Source organism: Corvus cornix, chromosome 7, assembly GCF_000738735.6.
Source record: "Corvus cornix cornix isolate S_Up_H32 chromosome 7, ASM73873v5, whole genome shotgun sequence".
In the NCBI taxonomy this organism is placed as follows: Eukaryota; Metazoa; Chordata; class Aves; order Passeriformes; family Corvidae; genus Corvus; species Corvus cornix.
The window spans coordinates 21,988,408-22,012,093 of record NC_046337.1 but is presented as its reverse complement, the minus strand read 5'-3'; the positions used below and the strand labels follow the sequence as shown (position 1 = coordinate 22,012,093).

General features: G+C 40.1%; 1 long non-coding RNA gene across 1 annotated transcript; it reads left to right on the top strand.

Annotated features, from left to right (window-relative positions):
• The first annotated feature begins 380 nt into the window (after positions 1–380).
• Positions 381–22,192, top strand: LOC120410254. Its single transcript, XR_005602270.1, has 4 exons — positions 381–444; positions 11,445–11,587; positions 19,005–19,133; positions 22,083–22,192. It is a non-coding gene; the product is annotated as an uncharacterized LOC120410254 (long non-coding RNA).
• Positions 22,193–23,686: the final 1,494 nt, after the last annotated feature.

The following is a 23,686-nucleotide window of genomic DNA, read 5'->3' as shown; positions in this document are numbered from 1 at the left end:
TATTCTATCCAAACCTTTCTAATACTTATTACAAGTTTCAAATATATGTTGTCAGGGCAGATCCTTAGCTGACGCCTTGCTGCATGTTCTCAGTGGGCCTGTGCTACCAAATATTTGTCCTGCCTTGTAACAAAGTTTTTCAAGATTTTGCAGCAGTCAGGATTTACCTCACACTGCAAGAAGTAGAAACTTCATTTGTCTGCATGCACTTGAGTCTGAGCCTCCAGAAGCCTGAGCAATGGGACTACATATGTTACAGTTCTGCTCAATATTTAATATGTGGCCTTTCCATTTGCAGTGCCATAAACATGCAAAGAGGTAGACAATATTTTCCTGTGATTGCTTGTGGTTAGTTCCTCTGCTACAAATGTTGAAATATTGTTTCTTAATTTTTGCAGATATTGTAGCAGATTGACAAATAGACACTTCTGCTGGTAATGAAAGGTAAGGAAATTTTCAGCCATAAAAAGAAGAATTTTTGAAATTTAAATAACAGTAGCGGAACCCTAATTGTAAAAATAATGCCATCGTAGTAAGAAATGTAAATAATAGCATATCATCTTCTACCCAAATAAAATTAATGGATAACCCTTGCATTTTAAACAGCAAACATTCTAATTGTTGTTTTTTTATTTAACTGTTATATTTTAGCAAATGACTTTGTATAACACATATACCTGCAAATAACATAAACTCTTTGGAGGGCCTGAAAAACAAGGAGAAGGCACCTTTCTCTTAAGTATTTAACTGGAATTTGACTGTTAACTTCTGAGTTATAAAGAAAGTTATTATTTTTATCTGAAGGGATATCCAAATGTTTTGGTCAATAATTCATCACCTTCTAACAAATACATTATTTAGTCTGAGATAACAAAGATAAATAGTAAGCAAGATGAACAAACACACGACCAGAGGTGTGATCTTTCTTTTCATGTTCTCTGTATTGGTGTCACTAAGGCAGTACCTGGCACATGCATTTGGGTCACCTAATTCTAATTTGGTTTCTAGACAGAATCATTTATTCATCGCCACAGAAGCTGCTAGGGTGGCATCTTCCAGTTCAGGATAGATGGCACATAAGTCTGAACTGGAAGCTTTGGTTCTGGTAAGTAAATTCTTCCTCCACCAAAGCCAATGGGAATGTCATCACTGACTTTGTGGGAACAACCTCACTGTGGTGGATCTTGGGAAATTTCTGATTTGTTTGAAACTCATGGGGAAAAGGGTTACACATGCTTTTCCAGTCAGGACCTATGCTGAACCACGAGGAGAGACTGCCCTAAAAAGCAGAGATTTGCTATTATTTTTCACATGAGTTGTCATTAAGACCTCATCTTCACAAAAATGACATTTTTGTACTCTATCTTCTTTCACCCTTTTTTTCTTAATATAGTTGTACTTTGCAGAAACTGCTTTTTTCAAAGCAGGCTAATGATAGCATGGGAAAAGGAGATCTTTACTTTCATACCTCCTTATTGGCAGTTTTACAAGATAGCAATATACATGTTTAGCATCACTACCTATGACAGTCTTTGTTAACTACTAAGCAGAACGTTATTTTTCCAGCAACATATAAAGCAGGCAAATGGCTGCTCATCATCTTCTTTTCAAGAATGTTGTACATACAATTCTCTCCTGGCTAATAGCTCCTTCTATTGTCCATGACTTATCATTGTCAGGATTCTTTGCATTTCCTCCTTATCTATTTTGTTGGAAATCTGACCATTTTCAAAGGACAGGCTGAATAATAACCCATGCAGTATAGTTTCAGGTAGACTAAAGCATATACTGTTTTAGAACATTTAAGAATATAACTTTCACTGGTATGTTTTTGCTCCAATTCTTTCCTTTTCTCTTCCTCTGTTTCACTCCTTTTTTTTAAACTCTTCTAAAGCCCTATAAAGTAAGTATCAAAGGTATCCTGGGTAATTAGCCATTACAGTACTGTCACAGAGGCTTCTGCAGTCAATACAGAGATAATTTGGGCAATGGTGAATGACAGCATTGTCCAGACTTTTGGGATAATCAAGGACACATCCAGCTGTACCAGACATCTGTCAGACCCATGAATCATTTCAAGTAGCTTTGCAATATTCAGGCAACTCGAGCAAAGATAAACACTTCAGCAGCACGCAGCCACGGAAAAATACTGCTGCCACAAGAAAGCATTTAGCTGCTCAGTGCTGCAGGCCTGTCTCTCAAAGCAGGAGAGGTACCACATACATCTTTTTGGTTTTGAAAGGGCACACATTTATAACATTACCTACTGTAGTACAACTGAAATAGCATCCCCTACACATGCACACACATATTCATTAGAATTAACTGAGGCAAAAAGAGAACAAGGGGAAAAGCCATACAAAAAACTCAAAGGCTGAAGTAATCCTGATAAGTGCAACATGCCCTCTTGCAAATAAGGGTATTTGTACTATTCATATTGGCCTGAAATTGCTAGTTGTATATTTTCTAGATTTTACATACCTGTGCTGGAACTGTTACTCTAAATGTTCATCAGGATTAACAAGGAACTGGAAAACTTTCTTGTAGTTCCTGTTGCTGTCACCTTAGTCATGTACTTGTGTGGGAGAGCTGAAAGAAAAAAAGGCAGTTCTGTGCTTTGATGTCCTGGGTAAGTCGTGGGGCAAAGTCTGGAGTTGTGGGGTTTGGGCTTTGCTGTGCTGCAGTCACCTGCGTGGCTGTGGGCAAGTATTCTCCAGTCTCTGTGATTTGGATTCTCCCTCTAACTACCAAGCCCTTCTTCGCAAAGCCCACTGACACCCCTCTGTTGGATTAAGTTATTCTCACTGCTTTGCAGGTGGGTGGGGATGGTTGCTGTGTCCTAGCACACTGGCTCTCAAGGATGAGTTAAGATGAAGGGGAAACCACTGGCAGGATGAGGTGAGCCAGTTTCCCTTTCCTGTTTGAGGTGACCACAGACTATGGAGGTGAGCAAGGAGTAGCCCAACTCGGATTCAGACAGTGTGGTTTTTGCTGCACTCTGCAGGCAGAAAAACTATATGGAATTGCTCCTCATAATTCTATAAAAATGCTATAATTGCACCAGAGAGTGAAGGAGGTTTCTGAACAACTGTGAGGTATCTGTCATACAAATATCTGCCAAAGACTTCTTTGAAATGTCACACTTCACACTGGAGTTGAAATTGGTTGTGTTTTTCCCTTGCTATCTTTATATAGCACTGATGGGAAAGAGTGTTATTAAGATTTCAGGGTAGCACTGAGGAGCTTTGTTCAACTCTGTCCAAGAGCATGTGTCTAAGAGCAAAGCAGCACTGGCAGAGAAAGCTCCTGAAAGCTGTTGCCAGTGAGTAGAAGGGCAGCATGGAAGGAGCTGGGCTGGGAGGTGCTGGAAGCAGTTGGTGATCTGGCAGGATGCAGAGATTGATTTGCTGTGAGTGCTGTGAATGCAGCAATTGCTTTTGGAAAGCAAGAGGAAGAATTGCTGGTGAGACATCAGGGGCTATGACTGACAGATTGGTAGCTTTCCAGTGACAGAATGAGGGGCACTGAAGTATTTGGGGAGAAAGAGTGAGCCCACCACCAGAGAAAATGCAATGCATTGATGTTGCTTCTGATTATGAAGATGTAGAATTGCATCTTGAAGAATTGACAGAGGTGTTGACAAACTGTTGCTGCATCTTCTAAACTTATATTTGTCTTTGTTCCCTGCTTTGGCCTTTTATTCTACCACTATTCCCAGCTACCACTGCAGTTCAGTGTCATTGTCACTTAGCTCTGAAGTTTAGGTAATTTAGGAACATGGGTTCCGTTCTTAGCAGCAAAGGTCTTCCTCTCATTTCCATACACAGGTATATTTTGTGTTGTGATAGAACTGTGGTAGATTGCCAGTTTCTAGCAATCCTTGCTGGTAGAGGACCCTGGCTGAGGGCAATCAGGTGCACTTTAATCAAACACTATACTTGAGTTCAGATAGTCCCACTTGATTTCTGAGTTCTGACACCAACTGCTGGTAGTTCTGTACTCACCTACAGTCTAGGTAACTCCAGTTCCTAATCCATAATGCATTGCCCACGCTATTTTGAGATGATGTTGGCTGTACCTAAGATTTTGCCTCAGTGGTTATTCAAACACACACACATAGACCAAATTTCCTTTGTGGCATGGTTCGTTCTCAGGTTTGTAAGTCTGTGTGCCAGTGGAAAATGACATAGTTGTTAGGGATTGCAACATCCCTCCAGCTGTGTTGGCTCCTTAATGTCCCCATTTGCATTGCTAAATAATTTGATCATCGATAAGAGAGAGTAGCTATTGATTGGAATAGACAGCAGTAACACTGCCCTCACTATACCTGTTTAATTTGCAGGTTATTTCTGCTATTTCAGTTTCCCAAGTTTATGTGTAGAAAGACACTGTTGAGTTCATATATCCAGCTGAAGATTTGATTTATTGTAAAATCATTTTTAGCATCTCATAGTAGCAATCTCTTCAGGTCACCTACCCTGTCATCCTCAAACATTCTTTCAGTATGTTTATGGAACTGTTCAGACCTTCTTTTGCTTTAAAATAATCTCTTGTTAATTGCAATTCATTTCCCCCTCTATTATTCTTCGAGCTTTTGCAGTTTGTGCAGATCTCCAGAACCAGACTTCTCCCTGCAGCCAAAAGCCTTGATCATGTTCATTATTTCTGTGCTGAAAGCACTTCACTAATTTTGCTGTGTTGCAGCAGGGAACCTTGAAGTTTATTTGCTCTTATACCTGGCTTTTGAACAGTTGTGTTCATTCATAAATGTGGAAACTCATTTCTCTTACTTCCTAAAATGTACATATAATTCTTCCACTGGAAACTGTGCAAACTGTCTGGTTATTTTTACCTCTTTATGGAAACTACCTCTCTTAAACACACTGCTCTCACATGATAGATTCTCTAGGGCCATTACTGCTCTTTATTCTTGTGGCTGGCTTTCAAGAAAAATTGCTTCAAATCAATGGGTCAGACTCTTTGGATTGGCAGAGCCCTGTCAAGTACAAACAGCAATGGTCCTGAGGAACTCCTTGCCACAGGATATCCCAAAGACCAAAATTATTAATATGTTTTTTAAGTGATTAGATAAATTCATAGATATTTCAGTTATTTAGTAATAATTAAATGAAGTGATCCTGAGAAAACTCTCAATACCAGTCCATAAATGGCTGGTTACTGGAAATTCAGTTAATATAGCTGACGAGAAACTGCTCTGCACACATCTTAGACTTTTTACTCTCTTCCTAGAGAACCAGAGCTGTTGGAGGATATCTGTCCTAACCCAGTTTATACTTTTAGACAATGTTTGTGGCCTTTGGAATCTTGTAAGATCATTTTTAGAAACAGGCTAATCAAAGATACATTAAAACTGACCTGAAGTATCCTAAAAAAAAATCACACGAGTTGCTATAGCAGTATGTCTTGTCTGAGCATGGGCAGTTGAGTCACTGTGCCTGCAGCAACAGCAGAGTCTCAGTAATAGAACTGGGCCCCCAGTCATTATGTGATCTCCCATCAGGAAGGGGTTCAAAGGTCCCCAGGAAATGAGACTTTGCCTCCTCAGAGTTACTGTAATCTCTAACCCATCAGCATATGGGAAGAATCTGGCCCTGCGCCTTCAGCTCACTTTAATCACACAAAGACCCAACTATCTACTATTGCTTTTTCATAATCTGCTCTAATTGTCATTGATTTGTATGTTCAGAATGTGCCCTGAGCTAACCGAAGCATTTTGTCTGTGTTTGTGGCTGACCGCCTTTGTTGCAGTCCTCGAACTGCTCTCCTTTTCATCAGGGGTCCCTGATGAAACCTTTTTCTGGGCAACACCTCCATGTTTTCCAGGCAGGGTCTTGCAATGCAAGGATTACCTGAGGCAGGTCCCTTCTGCACACATTTGACTGTCAGGTTGTTACCCTCTTCCTGGCTTCCATTCTTTGCAGTCATCCACACTTAAAACAATGAACAAACATATTTTAACAAGATAAACTGGCAAACAGATTATTTAATCAATTATGCAGGAAAAATTTATCACTGAGAACAATCTGGATAACCACAATCCACAAAAATCACATTTAACCAAAAGGACATATAACTTATGGTTGCAGTGAAAGAAACAGTGTTTAATTATTTGAACTCTGTGAGGTGACTACTCCAGTGGAAACTCAAATGTGATCAAGAAAACATTTAACACAGCAAGTATCTTTCATCTTGAAACTTACCATTTTTATGTGCAGTTAATCTTCTGGGCATTTGAATAATACACAGACTGATTTTTAGTAATAAAGTTGCTGTGTTTCAAACATTATTCAGTACTTTGCTGATTTAATAGATGAGGTAAGTTAACTGGACAAAATTTCCATGTAAATAAAGCATGGGTCAAAAGGACAGAAAGAGTGGTTTCTTCTAAATGTCACGTGTCATGGTGACCAGGCACATACTGGGCTCATTGTTCATACTTCTACCACCTGGAAAGAAGTGTCATTGTCCCTGCTAGTTCTTCAGTAAGGACAAAGCCTTGCACAACACAAGCAGCCTGCAGCAAAGATCCAAACCAGACAAGAAGATGGGTAGTTTAGTTGTGTGAAATGATTAGGATTCAGTTTGAGTAAGCTGAGGCACTACTGGGAATTTTTATGAGACCGTCTCGTTTTGATCACCTACAGTGCCACCCCTGTGGTGACAGACAGACAGTTCTCTGCTTGGGGCAGCTGTGAAGGGATCGGCTGGTTTGTGTCTCCATGTGGAGAGCCTGGCTTCAAACACGAGGCAGAGGTTCAAGAGAGGGAACCATTACATCAGTAAGTGGGACCAAAGGTAACCTGCATCTCAGGAGGGACCCTGACTGCCACGGGCAGTTCCTTCTGAGAAATAGAGCTGGGACAGCTTTGGGGTCTGGAACATCATCTTCTGTGGCAGCAGAAAATCTTAGTAAATATTTCAGATTACTTACTGAAAGTCCGCAGCAAATATTAAATAATGCAACTTGATCTTATTTCTGCCACAAATGGCAACATAACAAAATAAAGGAAACACTAAGGAAAGGGAAAAATTAATCTGATTTTTTGAGTACCTATCTCTTAAAACAATTATAGTTACTCTCAATGATGAAGAAATAAAAAGTACAGAATATGCAATGTCTGCTTAAATTAGTAGAAAAATCTCTTGTATTTCACTTGTACAGACAAAATTTAAATATTGGGGGGAAAATTTACAGCGCCAGGCACAGAAAAACAGTAGAATTGGCTGTGTTGAAGTTTTTCTCAGGAGAATATTTCTTTAAAAGAGAGAGGATCATCACTCAGGAATGATCAAGAGCAGTAACTTCCAATATTTTGCGTTTTTAAAAGCCTTTATCACCTGATAGAATTGTGGCCCCTCATGATGAGAATATAGCTTGCTGATAAAACAGCTTGCTTGTCTTTGCTGCCTCTTGCAGGTCTCTACACAGTCCCTGAATTCTCAGTGGTTATCAGAAGCTGTTTAGCCATTGTTGTAGGTAAATGTAGTGTGGCCTCAGTGCAGGGGAGCAGGATTCCTGGAATGCTTTAAGCGTCTCCCATGTATGTGATTTTATAACGGAACTTTGTCATATCTTCTTAGTAGCACATAATATTGGCAACAGCAGCAACAAAATCCTACCAAATTTATGTGGTCCAAATCCTTTCTGCTACAGAAAATCCTGCAGGAAAGGGTAAGGAGAGGAAAACACCACACTAGATTTGGAGGCTTCTCACAGCAGCTTGTGCCATAAACTGGGAGGAGACTCAGCAGATGGAAAGTTCTCTCTTTCCAATACTTTTCAGGATGAGTCTTGTGGGAGGTCTCCAATAGGGAAAAAGAAGATGACAGAGGCTGCTTAAGCTGCTTTTATTTTCCTGTGAAATGCTAGAGGCACAGGGTTTGCTGTGTAATGGCTTCATGCCTCAGACACTTACCTACACCTTTGCATTCCACTTTGAAACACAATGGTGGTGTACAAAGGCAAATCTATAAACTTGGCAGATAGAGCTGCCTGAGAACTGGAAAAATATTGCTTATAAACATCCCTTTTTTGTCCAATGATGCAATCATTATTTTTGTAACATCTCTAATAGTGACTTAGTAGACCTCAAAAGCTACTACCCCAATGAACCTAAGTGGAAAAGAACATTACTTTGCAGAGCAATTCTTCTGATTATTTATTCAAAGTACTGCTGTGGCTGTGGTGTAAGCACAAAGAATTGGACAACTCAGAACTTTTGTTCAGATCTACTGACACTGTCATCCTTGGGTAGCCTACCAAGGACAGTAATTCAGAATCCCTTAGGAGGAATTAAGTAGACACAGATAATCCTCAGTGCATTAAACATTTTTAAAAGAGTCTATAGCTATATTTTGTTCTGTAGACTTTTTTTTTAACTTTAGTAAGTTTATTTTGGTGATACAGAGTCATTTCTACAAGTGAAACTAGACACATGACTCTTAAGTTACCTGGGCTTTACCTAGGTTGTACTTGCTTGTACTAGGCTAAGATGAGTTCTACTTCTCTATGTTGCAGAGGAAGTTAGAATTATGAAAAAATATATAGATGCCCAAAATTCCTTAAATCTCTAGATACTAAGGCTCTTCAGGTGCAGTGTCAAATCATGCCAATATCACTTGATCCATCTCGACTTAGATAATCTGAAAGTTACTGTTTCTGTATTGCTCCAAATCTGTAGGATGGTAGGGGCAGGGGACCCAAACAAAAGCAAAATCCAAGACACCGCCACCACCTCAAAATATCTGGGTATCTCAACTTTTAAACTTAGCTGCCCTTAAGTCCTGCAGCACTATTTGTGGATGAAGAAGAGGGTTTCCCTTGTAGCCAGGAAAGTAAGAATAATTTAAAAGAATCTCTTTGAAGAAATTTCAAATCAATTACAGAAAATAAATGGTGCTCATTAAACTGGAACACAACAGGTATTGAATGAGAGCTTCGGTGGATCAATGCCATGTTTATTCCTACTGGGTCCCTCGTGGAGATGCTCAGGCGGCGCTCTGGCAGCACCCACGTGTGCACACAACCTCACCCTCACAGGTGGTCGCGAACAGCCGCTCACACCCACAGGCCGTGCATGAACCAGAGACAGAGGCGAGAGGGGTTCTCTGCGTGCAATTCCGAGGTGTTTAATGGCAGCACCCCGAAGGGAACAGAGGCAAGAAGAACACAAAACCGAGAGCCCGCGCCGGTTTTATCCTGAAAACTCCCAAAGGCGGGCAGAGTATCCAAAACCAGTAGTCTGAGGGCTAGGGGGCAGAGACAAGGTTGAATGATATAACAGGGGCCAGTGGGAGAAGGGATGGGAGGGGGGAGAGGGCCAGTGGCCAGTAGAAGCTAGACAAAGGGAGAACCTTCTCGGAGAGACCACTTTTAGGGTAGCTTGGGGGGTATAAAGTGAATTTAGCCACTGCAACAAACAGGAGCTTCATGTGCATGTTCAAAGGCAGGATTTGTATCCTAATCTGTATTTTTCCAAGAGCATGGCATGGACAATACAGAGCATTAATTTACTTCGAATGAGAACATACTAAATTTATATGCTACTTTGGCACACAGTTTTCTGAGCTGTTATTCCCAGTGTACTCCCTCCCATGAAGGTTACTGATAACACCCAAAAAGAGATTGCATTTCTTTGAAATGTAATTGAGCTTTTTGAGTTCCTCAACATTCATAGCATGCAAAACTCTCAATATGTTGTCTGTAGGTGACCGTCATCTCAGAAGCGTAACCCTTCTTCTGTCCAGAAAAGCTTGTTAGCTTTTGCAGCATGCCATCAACAGGAATATAGAGTATCTGCAACAAATTATTTTGTAAACAAGCAACTAATCAGGAATTATTTCCTTGCGTTATAGTACAATAACTTCCAATAATGAATGTATTCAAGAAGGCGGTTGTCTGTTTACAGATAATTCATGAACTGAAAAAGTGTTAAACCATATTTTTATGAAATATTAATATACTACAGCATCTGGCTTTGCTATATCATTGCAGTGTTTTGAATATAATTTAGAGTTATGTGAGAAATAATATAAACAATGTATTAATTCCAAATTCTATAGGCCTATTCTGTATCAGAGAAAGCATGTTAATGGTTCCCTGCCATATGGATGAAAATAGAGCTATCCCCTCCCTGTTCTTTTCATGAGGTTAAAGACCAAGCTAAGAAAAGATGTTAGAAGACGCCACAGGAAAGATTTCTCACATCATCAGGTTAAAAGTTCTAAGTGGGGCATCTGACATTTTCAAGAGATTCCTCTCTTTGCTTGGGACTGTTTATAGGCTGGCCATCCATGTCCCCTGAATACAGAAAGCTTGGGTCTTTCTTTCGCTCAAAAATCATGTATGGGTCTGCTTTTTACAGAGGTATCTATTCTGAAATTCCTGCATGTAAGTTTTTGATTTACAAGTGAAAAATATGTTCACTTGTAAGCATGTAGTTGTACATTTGCATTTGTAAGAATCTGCCTCTATAGGTTTCACTTAGCGTGGTGACCATTTTAAGCCGCGTGTAATTAATCTGCCATGGAAATTAATTGTTTATTTATTACGTAAGTATGCCTTTTATTAAAACTACTTTGTGAAAACCTAATTGCTACTATAGTTATATAGCATAACAGTTCCTCATATAAATACATGATTATTATGTACAGTCACTTATCTGTGAACGAGCTCTGCTACTACTTTCCTTAATTAATGATACAAAGGGCTCCTTCATCTTTGCATATTCCCTAGCTAGGACATTGATACTCATTATTTCCTAAGTCCAAACACTGAAACTGTGTCAAGAATGCATCTATCACCAGATGGGTACTTATAGTCAGCAGAATTTTCCACTGCGTCAGCAAATTCAGCAATTTGCAATTTCTGTATGTCTGATGTGTTTTTATTGGTGAAGATCACTTTCAAATACCAAGATCATGAGACTGATTCCTCGGTTAGTCTCTTCAGCAGTCGAATGTAATGACAGTAATTAACAGCCTGTGATTAGCAGCCACTCCAGAAACTCTTTGAATGTAAATTTGCTTCAACTAATATGCAGCACTTCTGTGTAATGAGAACTGTGCTATAGGTTCATGGTGAAATCAAATTATTTTCCAGCATTTAATCATACAAATAATTCTCGGTTAATCACTTAAACAGTAAACCTTAGTGTTCTAATAAATGACATTTGTCATTTGATTTATTACAAATATAGGTGATGGTATGGTGAATTGAGTACCATTTCTTCAAAAAAGGTCAAGAACACACTGTATGGATCACATAATAACTGAGGTGATCTCATTTTACCTTTTTGAAGCAATGTATTTTCAACCTTCCCTTTATCCTCCACTTTTTGATTCTTTATCCTCTCGCTTTCCTTGGGGTGCCTTTCCATATGACACCTGAAGTGTATCCCTGAATTGCACTTCCTCTTTTTCAGACTGTAGATTTCCAGGAAAACTGAACCAGTTGCACTTCAGTGCACTTGAAGAGGGTTGAAAGGAAGCAAGGCAGAATGACCTCACCTTGCCAGTGGACAGGAGAGACCATGAGAAAACCACAATGGAACCAGGAATTACCCATGTGAGTTGCTGTATTCCATTTTCTCTTTTGCATTTGCAAAGGTAAACCATACTGTTGAGAATAATCAAATTATTCCTTAGGTGGAGGAGTCAAACACATTTGAAAAAAAATATGCCTATTACCTAAGTGTAAACTTGAGAGAAAAGGTTTTCTCTTGTCTTCTGGCAGTTTGGGCAAATATGCACTGTGAGCAGTGACACTACAGATCTGGGACTGAGATGGGCTGCTTGCTTTCTCCTTCTAGAAGTCTATACTGACCAGAGCCCCCTGCATCAGCACTGTCCCGTTGTGGACCCTGAGGCAATACCCTCCTCACGGCAATTCTGTTGTCTAGTTCAATTCAAAACTGGGAGAAAGGAATAAAAGAACATAATTTGGGAGAGATATTTTGAGACTATTTTTAATTTATATTTAAAAGTCAAGTTTTTAAACTGGCTGGTTTGTCCCTCCCCATTCCTGACACTTTCTCTTCTAGCAACCTTGCTCTAAGCCATCTTCTTATTCACATCTTTCTCCTGACAGTAACACAGTTCTTCTTCTTGAAGAACTCCAGCAAAATTCAGTCCTGGAGTGAGTACAATAAACAACACCTTTAGCTGCAGTTGAGGCATGTATTAGCCCTGAATGCCTTAAGAAATGTTCTGAATTTATTGTAATGTGACTGTTGGATGAAATTTTCCCTCTTGGAACTTAGAGCTAAAAGCAAAGCACTGGGCAAGCACACAGTCTCTTTTATTACTCCCAACACCCTTGGCGTTGCACAGGAAACTCCACTTGACACTCCTTGCAGTGTCTGATGCCCTGTTCAGGATAGAGCGAGTGGAGCTCACAGATCTGATTCTGCAAGCTGGCACCTGCCAGTAAGGACAGGTTTGCAGCTTTTTTTAGCATTGTTCACCCAACACAATAAGGAGGGGATTTTGAAAGTCAGCATTCCTGAGGATAGGTAGAATGAAGGGGAATGGTTCTAATCTAATTGTAAATGCCCTGTTTTTAAAACACTTCTTGTCAATAAATCTTTCCATTAACAGACATTCTGGCAGCCCTCAGCACAGTCAAATCAGGAGTCCGGCTCCAGTTATGATATTTTATTTCCATTATTAAATGCACAACAAATTTGTAGAAAGTTACATTGAATTAGATGATTTAGAAATGTGTTCAGTCTTCAGAAGCTTTTTTTTGGTAGAAATACTGAGAATTTCCCAGACTGTGGCATATTTTCACCATTCTGCCTTTTACATTGAGCTTAACACTTAAAAAAGAACCTGTTCAGAAACCTATCTACAGACTGAGAACAGGATTGAGAGTGGGAGATTTTGAGCTACAATTACGTTTTTGCAGCCAAGTTGCTGTTTGGTTAAGCAGCTTATTTTCCAAGCATAAAGTGAATGAAATAATGCTTCTCCATCCCAGCAGTGAGTAATGTTGGTTTACAACTAGTTAATATTTTTAAACATTTAGATTTGTCTTCGAAGATGTAAGTAGAATCCTTTTTCCCACTATATTGCTTTTATCCCTATAAAGTCAGACATGGAAGTTGAGCTGAGTTCTCTTTCTAACACCTTTTATGTTGAATTTTTGGTTGCTGTCCAGTTTTCATCAAACTGCTGTCAGCTTTAGGCAGGTAAGGGGTATTCTTAGTTTTCTATTTCTTTGCTGCTCCCATGTCCCCCAGCCCTGAATCTGCCTCCATTTCTCTAATGTTGGCCCTACGCAGAGCATTGTGACCATTCCGGATATTGAGAACTGGTACCATATTAAGACAAGGTCTAACTGGCTGGGCCACATTCAGGTTACTCAGGGTTAAGTCTAACTCTTAAACCCCAAAAACCATTTTGTGAGGTAGTTTATCTTGTACACTTTTCACTTCTTTTTTATTTTAATTTATTTCTTCTGTTAAAAATCTTTTTATTAGAAGCAGGCAGCTCCATCTACTTGTGGCAGCATTCCTCCAATGCTATCATGAGATTCACTAGTGTTGTTCTATAAATGCCAGCCAAAATCTATCTGCAAGAACATCTGCTCAACAGTGCAAACCTGATGTAATTACCAACCATCATCTTTTATCCTCCTGCTGGGGCAACTGCTCCAAAGATGACTTTTTGCCCTGAACTAACAAGAAACTTGCTGTTATGTACAAAACCTGCCACAGAAAACTAACATGGCTTATACACAAATTCCAACAGAATCTTCCAGCTACAAGAGATAACAAATTCCCAAGCAGCATAAGTCTTGTGGAAATACTTATTTTTTTTTTACGTTCTTATTGGCTGCATCTGCTTCATACATTGTTGCTCCATGGGATAATTTTTAAGGGTTGGCAATAATCATATAAAAGAACTCTTTTCAAGAAATATGTAACAGCAAAAAAGATGTTGCAGATGCTCAAATTTGACTGTACTTAAGTTTTAACAGGATGTCATTTATGTGTGTATGTAAACAGGTGATAGATACCAGGAGATGGATATTCTGTACACATAAATATACACAATAAGTGTATACTGTACTTGCTTGTAGGAAAAACACTATGGTACTATGGCAGATAAATGTTGCAGAAATCTGATATACAGCCCAAACCTGCCAACAGCTTTTTTGTGACTATGTACTGATACCTTCCTCTCTGGAAATTGTTTCCAACATTGCAAACCTCCAAGGGCTTTCAATTAATTACAATCTTCTCTTTCAAGCAATCTGATAGATTAATGCTTCCATTTTCCTTGCACTGTAGAACTGAATTCCAGAAGAGCCGCCTACCTTGGTGTCCAGTTTCACATCCAGTCTTTGGGTGACTTTTCAGTCAGTAAAACTGTAATGTGCATCTTAAGTGTAAAACTCTGACCACCCCAGCACAGGAAATGTTATAATTACAGGGTTATACATTTCTCAAACAACATTGGTTTCACCTCATTCCTTAGGAAGAGCATCCAATTTTGATTGTACCTGCATAACCTTGTACCTCAGGTGTTTAGGGGAAATCACCTCACCTACAGTTTGCCATTTATGCCGTTTAAAAAGGCAGGGAAACCTGGACTGCTGAAATACAATCAGGAAGACACACCAAACCAATATTATTTGATGTGCAAATGCAACATGTACAGGCTGAGGTCTCCGTTGCATTTGTAAATAAATACATTTACAAACCACAGCTAAACTGGCAGAGCATCATGTCAGCATTGCCTGCCTGCCTAAAAATACGTGCCTGTGGCATCCAAGGCAAGAGCTCCTTGTTCAGGAACCTCTCTGCTTCTAATTCTTTATGACTTCCAGACTTGAATTCTGATTCCTGCAGATTTTGACCATCCCTTAGACCTTTGGTGGGATTATTTCTGCATAGCTGAAGCAGGTAGGGCTGTACTAAAATGGGCTATTTTCATAGATTTAGCAATGTCCCAGACATACATGTGGGGATTCCTTCTTGGAGGTAGCACAGGCAGGTAAATATTGGCACTAAGGGGCATTAATTGTGATATAAATCTATCTCCATGCAGAATGGTGGGCTTTGCACATTCTGTGCTATATTCTGATCTTGAGTTACTCTTAATCAACCCATTCTCAGTATTGAGGTCCACAGGGCTGCACTGTGCTGCACCAGCAAAGAACTTCTGTCAGCGATGGTGACTTAATTACATACTTCAAGGACATCTGCAGTAACGTTTATTCACCTCTTCATGCAGTTGCTCCAGACTTTTTGTTAAACCTGTTGATATTTTTATTTCTCTGGATAGCCTTCCTATTGCTGCATGTCTGTAGTTTATCATCTGAGGAAAGAAGCAATTGCAATGACAGAACTAGACCTTGTTATGCTATGAGTAATATTACACACAGTCCAGCACTTCTGGAGGGAATCTTGAATGCTGGTGCTCTATATACATGATAAACAAGGGGAATTGGGTTTGTATTTGAGATAATTTATGGTATAGGCTGCTTCATGTGTAGCTGCTGCTGTGCTGTTCTTTCATGCCAAGATTCATTACCCTTAATGGGTTGGCTAACATCTCTGGGACTTCTCAGAAGGTCTGTTAAAGAGTCCTAAAAGAAAAGTATACAGATGATAGCTTCACACGTTTTTAATAAACGTTTTAGACATTTGGAACATGTCATTAAAATTTTTCAAAAGGAACAGAAGGAAAGCATAGTACTAAGTATTTTCTTCTTCCTAGTCATTTTTGGGGTAATGAATTTTTTGCTTATTGAAGCCTATTTTGCCTACTCTTTGCCTGTTGATTAACAAAGAACCAGAACAGTTATCATATTGTTCAGTAGAAGCAGTGTTGAGTAGCACTCAATGTGTATTCCATATAAACCTGCATCCCTAAAATTGTGGCTTGTGCTTGTGGAGCAAGAATAGAAAATGGAGATAGAAGCCTATTGGATTAGAATGGCATCTTCTAGATCCACTTAGCAATTCTTTTGCAGAGGGATAAATGATAGGGGAGGGTAAACTGGGAGACTCAGGCTATAGCTACCAGTACACTAGACAATATGCAGTCCAATTACAAAAAATGAGCTAAGTTCTGAGCTACTATACAGCTGAGGCTAAACACACATTACTGGTGAGACCTGCCTAGAAAGCAATTCTAAATATTTCTATGCACAGCACATTTTTGGAGATTCACTTGTGTCAGATTTGGACCTCATACTGAGAAGTGCGTGTGGCAGCCAACACCAATTCTTGCCTCTTCCCCTGCAGGGAACTGGCTGCACATTCCTGAAGGGATCTGACACAGAGTTCTGTGAAGGTGATAGAACAGAGAACTGGAGAAGAGGCTACAGGCTGCCATGGTCTCTTCTGCCTGCATGGGGCCCCAGTGTGAGTAGGGAGAATCTTTTGAGGTTGGACACAGGGTCATGGGTGAGTGGTGGCACAAGGACAAGGATAGCAGGAAGAAGGCAGAGGGATGGGAAGCCTGCATCTCGTCTGCTTCATTCAGCAATGAGAACACCATTGAATCCAGCCCACTCCCCTGCTCTGCTGGCCCCCATGTCCAGCTCCTAAATCTCATTTGTGTTTGGGTGAATCTTTTTCGTCTTTGATCACCCAAACTCATTGTGGATGACACACCTTTGTTAATAATCAGTCTGGTATTCCCAGCTCCCTGGATTTCATTTTGGTTTAGAGTTAGTGGTCCTTAATTTTTAGAGTGATCCTTTGAGCCTCCACTACACCATTTCTAATATGGAATTCGGTATTTATATTTTGTTTAAAACACAGGGCTTGTTATCACAGTGCTTTTAGAGTTCTACTACACACATAAAATTTTTATGGTGCACTCCCTCCCTGAGAGAAGTCTCAGGTATATAACAATTTTTCTGGAGGGAAAAAAACCCATATTACAGCCCTGCTAATTTTGGGTCCACAAAAGTCTCTTGCTATGCATGACTGGTATCAATGGAAACAAAATAAAACTCCGTGGCTCCAAGAACAAAGCATCAGAGCATTTTCAAAACCAGCTTATTTTGTGCTGGCCTCAGCCCACTGCTGGTTTGGTGCCTGGGAGCCACAAGCTGCTGATGGCTGAGCTGGAGCCATGCTGGCCACCTCCCCACAGTGTCACCCAGTGTACATTTCTGGAGGAAAACTACTGTCTTACTCATCTCAGGTTTAGTGCTCTCTCCACACATCGTTTTTCCCTCTGTTTCAGTTTCCCTCCCAAGAGGCGAAGGTGAGGTCCTCACAGCCCAGCTGTGACGCAGTTTTGGCCCCAGTAGCAAGAGGCACAGAAACTCTGCACTGCTCCACTGCAGGAGCACCAGGGAATGGAGAGCCCCTTGGCTGGGGCCCTGCAAAGGCGTGGGGGAGATGCCCAGGCTGCCCTTACAGCGCTGCTGGCTTTCCTGCTCATGGTGCTTGTAGGCAGCAGGAGGAGAGATAGATGTAAGATGAGTAGGAATCAGATGTTTCCTTCCTCTTGTCCCTTCTGGTACAGTGCCTCTGTTGGCACAAAGCCCTTTCCCTGAGGCTGCTGTCAATGTAGTGTGACTGAAACTATTGCAAATTCCAGCTGGATGTCACCTTCAGGATCTGTACCTCTAATGCTCTTTACATCTGGGACAAACAGATGCTCCACCCCTTAGAGGCACTTTGTGTTCTCTGGTCATTTTTCTTCCATATGGAAGTTCCTGCTTTCCCAGGGAAATGGTGGTGTGTAACATTTCCTCAAACATCAAAAGCCTGAATGTGCACCTACCGGGTCTTCATTATGGGTTTATCTGTGGTCAGTTACAACAACCTGAACCTTTCTTCAAAATTAGTCAAACCAAACCAGGTCCTCTCTTAGCAGCTAATCAGACTCTTTGGAATATTGATACAGGTTTCAGACAATTCTTCAGTGCTTACTTAATCATCCTTTTCATCTACTTTGACAACATACCATAGTAATAATACTAATTATTTTTCTTACTACTTTAATCTGAAAGAGTAAATAGCATTGGAAAGGTGTGTATAGCATAGTTCCCCAAGGCTGAGGTCAGGAATTACTGGAAATATAACATCAAGTTCTATTCCTACAAGATTTCCAGACCAAAGTTATTTAGATACACTAAGTTGCAATTTACAGATTTTTATATTAAAAAACGAGATCAGCTGCAATGTATGAGATTTGGATTTTACTAAAAGAAAAAAAAGGTACATTTCAAAATTAATTATGCATGCTTGTAAGTATATGTAAGTGAACACCCTTAAAATCTATACACAGATTAGATTTATGGAGTAAAATTCAATAGTGTTTTACAAAGCAATAAAAGTACTTGTAGATTCTCATGAAAAACATCAATATATTTTAGTTTTAATAATGACAATGTTTAATAAATAAGATCCAGTTACCAGCTTCATGGATAATACAACATAAAATCTTTTCTCACATATCTATGCATTTCATTTTTATTTTTACCAGTCTCCTCAATTTGCTTTTACTATTTCTCCAATTTATTTATTTATTTTTACAATAGACCTTGGCAAATTGTTTTACTTTACTCCTTTTGCTTTGAATTTCAGGATGAGTAGTTTCATGCAGAATGGTTATTTATTTTTGTGAGGAAGTCTGTCAGGGAAATGGGTGTATCTTGTTTCAGTGATTTTTGCATAGAGCATGACATAATTATTTTTATATCTCTTGGCTGAAAAAGAATCTTGCAATTCTTACTGTCCTTGAGAGCTGTTGTCTTGGTATTTTCCTGTATTTATTCTGGAATCAATGCAAACAGATATAAAATAATCCAGTTTATTTCACTGGATCCTCTCTTGCTTTTACCAGAATACTAGCTTTTACCTACTACTTAGTATCAAATGGTGACACAACACTTAAAGGAAAAATTTATTTTTCAGAGATGAGGTTGTCTTTTCCTCCAGGCTTCCTGGGGTACAACTGCCCTAGGAGGGGGTATCACTGATTCTATCTACTTTATATGTGATCTTCAGATTAGCACAGAAGTTATTTCCCTTTGCTACAAGCACCACCTTTGAAGAAACTCCCCATTTCCGTTCCTTCTCTGAGCTGTGAAGAGGAGCTCACAGTTCCAGAGTGGCCAGACATCTGAACATGGTCATGTAAGTACAAAGTATTTGGAGTGAATGTTGCAGTGTGTGATTGGTGGTGGGTTTTAAACTGTACCCAGGTGCTGGAGCTGAAGCAGGAGGTGTTTGTTACTGCCCATTTAGCAAAGCACTGGCAGGACCCCTGTTGACCTTGTGTGTGTGACAGTGGGAGCAGCCCCTACTGTAAATGAGGATCAGCCTCTTCAATTGTTTTCTCCTTCTTGCCTTGGTGCTTATTTGGGAGCATGTATTAAGTTAAATCTTGTACTGGCTCGCTCAGCTGGTGCCACTCTGCCTCCCCAGAGCCAGAAGGACAAGCGGACAAGTCGTTTTCTGCTTTATTAAGAGATTTGAAGGTCAGAGCATCAAAATGGTAATTTCAATCAGAGCCAGTCTGGTTGCTCAGCAGACTAGCAGAGCTACTGTAGATTGCAGATCTTAATGCATGCAGAGACTGTGATCTAATTCTGAGCACTGCTTCTTGGGTCAGATCTGGTTGAGTCAAATTGCGATGCACCGGCCCATCGGGTCCTTCCTAAGGGGCTGCCTCCCACCTAGGTGGCAGCAAATAAAATACAAAGGAGAAAGGAAATGGAGACCTTGCTTTGCTGAACAAGCACAAATTTCTGCATTAAGGATTAGCACTTAGAAAATAATCCGCTGTTCCCGTTAGTGTAATCTCAGCAGACATACTAAATTCAGTGTCAAAGCCTTTGCAGGTACTGTCAAGTACCAGACAGGCACTCCTTGTAGATGGATGGGAGTAGAAAGCAGGGACTGGAAGAAAGAGAACAGATTAATTTCTTATTGTCTCTCAATTAATCCATGTAGTGCAAAATAGCATAATGTTGACTACAACAGGAGACATATCCAAAAAGGAGAGAGGGATTGCAATGGCTTGTTTTCAGGTGTAAATATAACACTTTTTCCTGACAGTATAATAACTAATGAGGATTTGTAGGCTCTTGAAGGAATAGCAGTATTTTTTAAACAAATATGTATGAGTTTTTAGACCCTCACTACAGCTCTTCCCTGATGCAGAGGTCTGTGCCCAGCCCCAGCACACTAACAATAGCAGAAACAGCAATTATATAGCAACTGTAAGTGAGTAACATTTTCCAGACACTGTGGGTACTGTGTTAGGAGGAAAAAAACCCCAAGCAAACAAATTAGCAAAATGAAAGTATAGCACAGCACTTAATCACATAGTTGTCTCATTTAAATCAGTGGGTCGACTCATTTTTGCGTAATTATGCATGTTTTTAAGACATGCTTGGTATGTCATGGGACTGTGTAATCTTATAATTGCAGCTATTCATTTCCCTTATGCTTGCCCTACCTTTGGAGGAAGGAATGCTCTTTTGTTCCTGGTCATGGGTAGCTGGTGTATGAGGTGTGGGCTTGTTAGCAGGAGCTGGTAAGAACTGCAATAGGACGCACAGCCACAGACTAAGTAACTACTTATTGTTGAAGAGATGGTAAATTACAGAAGTTGCTCGACTCCAGTGATACTACAGCAACCCTGCAGTAGACAATGAAAGTGGGAGGGTAAATGGCTTCTGCTGCCTTCCCTGTACACTGCAAAAGTTGAAACCAGTGGAACCCAGAGCAGGTAGGCATAATTACAAATGGGCAGCTCTGGAGAAGATGGAGTGCAGGTGGTGGGAGAACAGTAGTAAAATGATGTGTTTTATGTTACTGGTGTCCTGTCTTTTATTTACTTTAATCTGCTGGCAGGATGTTTGTCTGTAAACATTACCACAAAACACTTAAGCAGGAATAAAAGTAACTTTTATTGAAGGAATTTAAAAGTAGTCTCTGGAAAACATGCAAGAAACACCATGTGGACTCCACATCTTCTTCAAAGTAGAGCGAACACAGCAGGGATCTGCTACTGTCACCAAAACCAAATCAAAACTGCACCTTTTAATATTTATATAATTGAAAGTACAAATCCAGTTTACTGCCTGAAAGTACTAAACTCTCATGACAGCAAAAAACTCCTCTTTTCAAACTTGTAATAACATCAAATTAATCCTGTAGTTTTGGCATAAACCAGCAACATCAGGAAAAGAGGGCTTACCACATATTGCAAAATACAACTTTCCATTCTTTAAACTAATTAGAGAGGCAGCTAGTAGCACCACTATGGTTCTGTCAGCATTTCCACAATAAAACCCCCTTTTCAGGGCTTTATAACTTGGCTGTAAAAAATTAGCTTCAGGCTGAAGCTTGGCATACCATGGTTCACCCCAGCAGCAAATCAAGCTGTGCATGTGGTTATGTGTGTGGTTTGTTGATTGTTTCCTAAATACAAATTTTAATTAAAATTAATTTTGGCACTTCTTGGAAGACAATGATAAAATAAACGAATTTTTAAATGAACGAAGTTACATAATTTGGCAGGCTCCAGCAGCAAGTTGTTAGAAGTATGGAAATTTGAGGTGCAAAGAGTACAGCCTTGTGATACTTTTTTGTTTGAAATTAAATCATCAAGGGAAGCTTGAAAGCAGGTTATTGCACTTGCATGATGAACTTATTTCACAGGGTGTGACTGACTGCATGAAAGCCACCAAGCAGCTTTGACAGAAAAATTCCCCACGAAAGCAACTCACATGAGAGCGCACAGTCCCTGAAGCCCTTGGAACAGCTGTGCCAAAGGGAGGATCAGTGTCCCCTGAGTTGCAGGAGTGTCCAGGCCACTAAATGCTCACGTGGAGCAGCCATCAGTGCCCTTCTCCACTTTGCATGTAGCAATGACAATGTCAGCCTTTCCCAGAGATCAAACTGAGTCATCTCTTCCAGTTGTGGGTGGCAAACTGCTGATTGTTGAATTTCCGTATTATGGATGCTCTCAGTGCGTTATTTGTTCATAAGCTTTCACATAATCCATTGTATTCACACATTTTGCAGTGAGCTGACTAGCATAAATAATCTTGACTGTAAATGCTTCTGTTTCAGCTTCGCTGTGGTCTGTAAGAAAGCCCAAGAAGTCAGGATGCTACCATGCACCTGGAAATACTGCAGCATAGACAGAGAAGTGGAAGTATTTGAAAGCAAATCAGAAAGACTGGTAAGAGGGGCAAAGCTGACTAATTCTTTTTCGAGGGGAGTTCTCTTCATTTTAATAGAGTTGCATGTTTTGTTATTTTTCTTCAGCATTTTTAGAAGTTAATAATAGTTGATTATTAAATAAAAATAGGCAAAATATGCAAGCCTTGGAAGCTAAATTTGCTTCTTCCAAAGAAGCAAAGAGAAAGACTCTAAAAACACATAAGAGATGGAGAATGTCATCAATATGCAGTAACATGCTCTCCAAATCATTCTTCAATTTAAGTGTCACAAAGAAAACTAACAATCCACATCCAGTATTCCTCGATCAATGAACAGTTGAAGATGAAAATTAATATTATAGAGTAGAATAACCAATTATAAGCCAATTCAAAAGTCTATTCATCATGGACTCATTTTTGCAATGGGTGGATGAGACTTGAAAGGGAGAGAAAGTGAGTGAGCAAGCAGCACTGAGCCAACTCACCAGCTTCCCAAGCACAGAGCTTTGTCACTCCCCCAAAACAGAGTTTATGACTGATGAACAGTGAAATATTTGGGCTCAGCCCATCTCCCCAGCTACGAGGAGCCAGCTAAGAGCAGCCTCTCATGCAGAGGTAGGCTCAGGTCCTCCATTAGATCAACAAAATTTTGTTCCAGCTTTAATTTTCTCCCAGAGTAGCTGCCAGGATATCCTTGAACACATAAACCCAATTAAGCCAAGCTAAACTGATCATTAGGCTTTCAAGTATGTGTCTGCTGAAATTTTATAAGGCTGTAGTCTGCTTAAAGTTTCACCTCCTGCAGCCACTCGCAGTTGACCCTGGGAGTCCACTGAAACAACAGAGGCTCCTAAATTTCTGGGAGAGTCTTTGAGTTGTCTCAGAATTAGAGAGGCTGCCCAGATCACTGTGGCTCACAGGAGAATTGCTCCAAATTTTTTACTCCTTCCAGCTGCTGAGGTAGTACCCACTCAGAGTAGCTGGTGTGACTTCGACCTGACCTACACCTGTGGGCAACCCAAGAGTGTGCAAGTGGAAAAGCACGTGAAGCAGATGTTGTCAGAAGCCAGTTTCACTGACCCAAGCTAAGAAATCAACATTGGTTCTGTTCATCTGAGCTTTGTTTTCTTGCAAGGTTAATTAATACTTAAACAGACTGCAGGGCGAGGTGAGCAGACATATCAGAGAACACCTAGAGAGATTTTATACACAGTCATGGGCCAACCCCAAGGCCACAGCCAGTCTCTGTTCATCGTCATGTTCGCTTTTGCCTGTCTTATTAGACACTGTGAGCATGAAGACATCCTCTCTCTTTAAATGCTGTATGTTTCTTCATCCTTTAGCAGGTCTTCTGTGATAGTAAATATCTCACGTACAGTTTTGCTTAAGAGGTGTTTGCTCCCTTTGATTCCCTTCTGGGAGTACTCAACAGCTGGCTGGCTTAAATCCTGTTTTCTTAAATTTGGGGATGTGCTGACTACACTACATGACGAGCCAAATGCAGTCAAAAAC